General features: G+C 43.0%; 1 long non-coding RNA gene across 1 annotated transcript; it reads left to right on the forward strand.

Moving 5' to 3' along the window:
• The first annotated feature begins 1568 nt into the window (after positions 1-1568).
• LOC141075740 (uncharacterized) lies at positions 1569-5883 on the forward strand. The gene is made up of 2 exons (XR_012227334.1): positions 1569-4104; positions 4713-5883. It is a non-coding gene; the product is annotated as an uncharacterized lncRNA (long non-coding RNA).
• The last annotated feature ends 352 nt before the right edge of the window (positions 5884-6235 follow it).

Below are 6235 nucleotides of genomic sequence, written 5' to 3' on the forward strand. Positions count from 1 at the left end.
ATAAACCTTGTGACAGATAAGAGTGTGACCGAATGAGCACAGGACCGTGAAATGAGCCTGTGACAGGATATGACTGAAGAACCCCAGTAGATGGACACTTTATTTACAATCCTGTGTGTTGTGGGAGTATTTCTGTTCGGATGCTACATAGCATATAAGTACACGAAACACGTAGTACACCGAGGAACAGACACTCCATTTAGCCTGTTAGCACCTTAGGAAGAAGGTAACGAGGTATAGTAGAGCCTAGTCTTGAGCTTACCCAATACACCACCTAAGGCAGGGGACTAACAGGAAGACAACAAGAGAGACAGGATAAGAATAAAAGATAAGATGGGGAACAGTCAGGGAAAGACACCTGAAGAAGGAAATCGGTTATGTGATATAATTGAGGATAGATATGGAAGTAGTGCAGCAAAGAACCTGGAAAAAGTATTAATCAAATCCAAAGTGCAAGATAGGCAGGCTGTGTGAATCCTTGTATATATGTCTATGAGAACCTCTGAATAAGATGAAAGATGAGTAATTGAGTAAAAAAAAATCAGTGAATGAGCACGTATGAATGAATCATCACACATCATTTTTGTGTCAAGAGATTTGTGACCTTTCTAGTTGTGGTGGAATCCCGGACAGATGCGTTATAGATATTTCAAATCTACATCTGAGACTGAATGAATTGAGTAATGATATAGTTCGTGTTATATGTGGCATTACATTGTAAAGTTTCCTGAATGCATTTGGCCAGAAAAAGGGCAAGACATGGTTAATCTCATTATACAGTTATCTGCCCTTACAGTGAAATCCCGTGATTTTGAGTTTCTTTGTAGAAATTGATTTTGATAAGTCTAAAGAACTACAGAATTCTGTGAAGGACGACGCTGCATTCTGATGGGAGGGGGGAATGATACCGCTGCGTAGTTTTTCTTCTCCCTTCGCTCTTATCTCTGCTGAGTGTGAGCTGTGCTCAAAATTCTCTGTAATTCTATCCGTAAGGTACACGCTGAAAGATTTGTGCATTTTAAAGCAACAGTACTTAATTGAAGATTGGAAGTTAAAAGTAAGATATGGTGCCTAATTTAGAAGGGAATTGTAAGTGATTGCTTGGTCATTAATGTGTTTGAACCTGCTTCTAGTTGTGTGATTGATTTGTATAGCAAATTGTGTCAAATTACAAGAGACAGAGAAGGAAGGAAGCAGTAAAACAAGTGGGACAAACATTGAAAAAGGCAAAAATACCAGAGTGTGAATGTTTGGATGTACAAAAAGGCACAGACAAGGGAAGAAAATAGCAAGTGAATAAATGATGCTTGAGAATGTGCAGCAGTATGGAAGGTGTATTATGAATGTTTGATTGACAAAGTGTAACCAGAGACCCAGACAAAACAGATGGACTTGTAAACACTGTGGTCAGACTCAGACAAATCCAGACTGAATAGCTACTTGTGTGACCTGTGCTACTGACCTAAGAGAATTGCACTAAATCCTATCCAGACAAGATCATAAGAAGCTGACATAATAGTGTGGATAGTGGGTAGTGGGGACATTGGCCCTTGAGGAGTAAGCTGACAGTAGACATCAGACGGCCAACCCCATCAGGACCTAGAAGTGTGACTAGAATAAGAAAGATACAGGTGTATTATCCCTGGAGCCCCTCTGACCAGCTAGCTTTGCTGAAGCAGCTGCCTGCCCCTGAAGACCAACCATTCCCGTTTTACAGACACATAAAGGAAGTACAGCAGACATATAAGTGTACCTGGGCAGACCTAGAGAGGTTGATGAGTTTAAAGGCAGGTGACGCACTAGATCATATAATTAAGACACACACAGATGTGACAAAGAATCAGGCTTGGGGCATGGATGATAAATCTGCACGATCTGGGGAGACGTACTGTGAGTCACTAAGACAATGGGCTGCAGTGGAACAATCAGAGCAGTCTGTACTCCTGACTAATGTGACACAGCAAAGAGGAGAGAGAGTAGAGATATACCTTGGACGGTTACAGCTGAAATGGGCAGACATGGGGTACATTTGCATAAACCCACTTGATGTTAGAATACTGGTGAATGCATTCATTGACGGTATGAACAAAGACTTACGAGACGCAGTACAGACAGCCAGACCTGAATGGAGACATGTAGATCCGAAAGACCTCCTTAAGGTAGCTAAAGAAATTGAGCAAACAAGGATAATAAAACGACCTGTCATGTATGCTGGAGCACAAGGAAAAAAGTGGAGACGTAATAGGGAAGGCATGTGAGATGACACTGACGATCCATGCCATACTCCTACAAGTTCAACCAAAACATCTGTCTATGGCCAGACAGCTCCGACTTGAGTGTGCTCTACTAATTCCTGAGTATGTCACTCCTCAAAAGATGTAACGTTCTGAATCCAGCCACCCTCCTGCCTGTGGATTCAGAAAAGGGGGAATTGGTGACCGTATTGGCAAGTGAGGAAGGATACTTTGACATGACGCATGAACATGTCTGCATAGAACTGATGAGTCAGGAGACAGTTGGGTTTGCACACATTCATGAAAAACCTGTTCCTAATGCAGACTTTGAGTTTCTTTTTTGTAGATGGCCCCAGATACCACCAGGATGGACGATTCTACACTGGGTATGCAGTAGTATCCTCACATGAGGTAATCCGAGCGGAACCACTCTCTCCTCACATGTCGGCGCAGGAGGCAGAGTTGAAGGCACTCACTGAGGCGTGTAGAGCCGCTGCAGGTAAAGTCGCTAATATTTTCACAGATTCGAAGCCCATTAAAAATGCAGAGCTGGTGAAACAATTGATGGAGGCATTGATGTTACCAGTCCAGGTTGGCATTGTCAAGGTAAAAGCACACACAAAGGTGACTCCGTGGAGGTAGAGGGCAATAGAAGGGCGAACGAGGCTGCTAAAATAGCACAAGGCGGCCTAGAGAGAGCAGTGGACGGTGGCGGGGAGTCAGCGTATTCCAGCCACATTGGGTCTAGATGTCCTGAAATCCCTCCAGCAAAAGGCTGCCCAAACAGAGAAGGTACACCGAGGGAGACTGGGAGCTGAGCTGAACTCAAATGGAGTATGGGAGAATAAGGATAAATTGTGCCCACCAAAGTCCCTGTTCCCAATCATGGCACAAGCAGCACATGGCCCCAATCACACCTCAAAAAGTCACATGTGTGCCATGGTAGATGCCTTCTGGATCGCTCCTGGCTTCAGTTGCGCAGCCGCGAAACTTGTACAATCATGCCTCATCTGTGCACAGCACAACCCAGGTAAAACAGTAAAAGTCCCTAAGAAAGCGACACCTAGGCCTCTCTACCCGTTTCAGAGACGGCAGATTGACGACATACAGCTACCAAGGTAGGAGTGTATGCAAATATCCTAGTATGTGTAGATCTCTTCTCTGGATGGCCAGAGGCCTACCCGGTGAAAACGGCTACAGCTCGAGCCACTGCAAAGAAACTGGTGATGGAACTAATACCACGATTCGGTGTCCCTGAAACAATTGAATCAGACAGAGGTACACACTTTACTGCTGAGGTAATGCAAAATGTCATGCAAATGATAGGTGTAGAACAGGCATTTCATACACCCTACCACCCACAGAGTTCAGGGAAGGTAGAAAGAATGAAAGGGACACTGAAATTGAAAATACAGAAAACCATGGAGCAGACCCATAGACCATGGCCAGAGTGTCTCCCATTAGCATTATTCTCAGTAAGGTACACACCCACGGGGAAAACTAAACTGTCACCCTTCGAGATACTGTTTGGAAGACCACCAAACACAGGGTTGTACTACCCACAGGTCTTAACACTCAATGTGGATAATTTGACAAGTTATGTAATCCAGTTGCAAAAGCATTTAACTCAAATGCATTCTCTAGTTTTCTCTTCCATTCCAGATCCAGATAGTGTGGAAGGAACTCATTGTCTACAACCTGGTGATTACGTATATGTCAAGAAACACTCCAGAAAGACCCTTGAACCCCGATATCAAGGACCTTACCAAGTACTCCTAACAACGCCTACTTCTGTTAAGTTGGAAGGAAGACCAACCTGGATCCACGCATCGCATTGCAAACTAGCCACAGGAATTAACAAAGCATAAGAGTGCATAATGTTTTGGTTTGGTTTTGTTGCATTATCTGTAATAATGGTAGCTGCGTGGGACAATCTAAATTCTCCAATGTCCTTGAATAATAAGTTTATACAACATCATGAAAAAATACTAAATGATTGGTCAAAAGACACTCAGTCTCCAGCAGATTGCTGGATCTGCACACATTCACCAGTATCGGCCACTAGTATTCCGTTCCTTGTTATTCCTATGCCACCCGAGGAATTATTTGCCTGGACCAGTTGTTCTGATACACTTGCTAATAATGCCACAAATAATGTGAAGTTATGGAACACAACTGTTGGAATACCTATTGTGGGATGGGTAGGATACCCTTGGTGGCAGGGTAATCTTTCAGGAAGTAATACATACCTTCAATATCTGGCATATAAAGGGGGGGCTTGGGTACCCAGGAATAGAACTCGATTAACCTACCTGGGGCAAATTCCAATGTATGGCCTACAAGTTAGTTTTAATGTAACTTCCCACTCTACTGATGCCTTCAAACCAATACTGCTAGAAAGAAGGTTGCATAATACGTCCTGGGAGTATTCCAATTTATTTCCCCAGGGCAATAATGAAACTTGTTTTAATATTTCAGGTAATATACCTTGCAACGAGTCATCTGGATATGAGAAAGGAACTCCCACCTGTGGAAATCCCGATGTAGGGTAGTGTAGCCCTTTAGGACAACTTCCAAATTGGTGTATGCTTCAGAATGTATCTGCGTTCATAGATTTAGTTCATAGACTGGTATTACAACATTCAGCCCTATGGGACCTACCTAGTGACATGTTCTGGGTATGTGGAGACAATGCATATAAATGGTTGCCAGTAGGGGTAAAAGGTGCTTGTACTCTGGGTCGTTTGACTCCAGCTACCTTTGTTATTCCGAATGACCAGTTGAATACTCAGAGCATACCTAAACACACGTTGTACAAAAGAGCTGCTGACAATACACCTCGCCTCTCTGGGAGACCACATATAGTGCAGATGAGTGTGGCTAATAAAATTGTCAGCTCTATTTTTATTTATCCTATGATTACTCAAATGTGGGATAAATTAGTCAGGGCTACAGATTACTTAGATGACCAAATATGGGATATATTGGATATATTGAACACCACCGTTGCTGTCCAAAATCATTGTTGTTTGTATCTTTGTAATATATGTGCTATTGAAACTTGTTTTTTGGTGTATCTCTGTATGCAAGAAAAGATGTAGAAATAGATAAGGAAGTTTGACTGTAAACAACAAGAATTTAACTATTATTCCTTTGAGTCCTAGATTGACATCTCATTTCTGGCATGAAGGAGCGTACTCTTGCAATGATGGACGTGGCTTCAGTATCTGGGGGATGGAGAAGGTAGAAGACCTGTCTCCCTTGGGCAACCCGTCGGCCTGGGATAGTACCTGGTGAACGAGCCACTATCCGCTGTTGTTGCAGGATCCAGTGTTCCAGATTGTGGAAAATGAAGATGTCAAAGGGGGGAATGATAGGAACTGAAGGAGTTAAATTGAGTTCTGTCTATGTTGCATTCTCTTGTTTAAAACCTTATCTGTTCTTCGAGGAGATGTCTCAGACATCTCCCTTGTGAACCAAGGTCAAATACCTCTGCTTTTTCGCCTAAATGACTTTCTTTGTCTAAAACAAGTTGTAAAATCATTTGTACTGCGCATGTCTGTAAAATGTTTAAATTCTTTACTATAAAAGACGGAAGCCTAACTGATAAGCCAGAGGCGTCTTGAGAGGCATCCCGAGTGGTATTATACAGCCGTGTCTGTGTTATCCTTCTCGACGGAGCAATTGATTAGAGACATATGGTGCTTCACACCTAAGAACATCGGTCCTTCAGATGAAAGAGTAATCTGAGGGATCCCGACAGTTTATATGCAAGAAAGCTGGAAGAAGAGTGGCTCAACTGAGATTGTTGCTGAGGACTCAGTGTGCTGCTAGAGCAGGGGTTGGCTTCCGCCCGTACTTAACATGCATCCATGAAGAAAGACCTCCGCGCTCCTGAAGTCCTATGCAAATCCTTTATTGCATTTCAAAGTTCCAAAAGTGCCAGACCACCATCACCCACCCACATATATGCATATATATACACACACACACTGTTCGGG

This window comes from Dendrobates tinctorius, unplaced genomic scaffold (genome assembly GCF_039654945.1).
Source record: "Dendrobates tinctorius isolate UK_male_01 unplaced genomic scaffold, ASM3965494v1 ptg000368l, whole genome shotgun sequence".
NCBI lineage: Eukaryota > Metazoa > Chordata > Amphibia > Anura > Dendrobatidae > Dendrobates > Dendrobates tinctorius.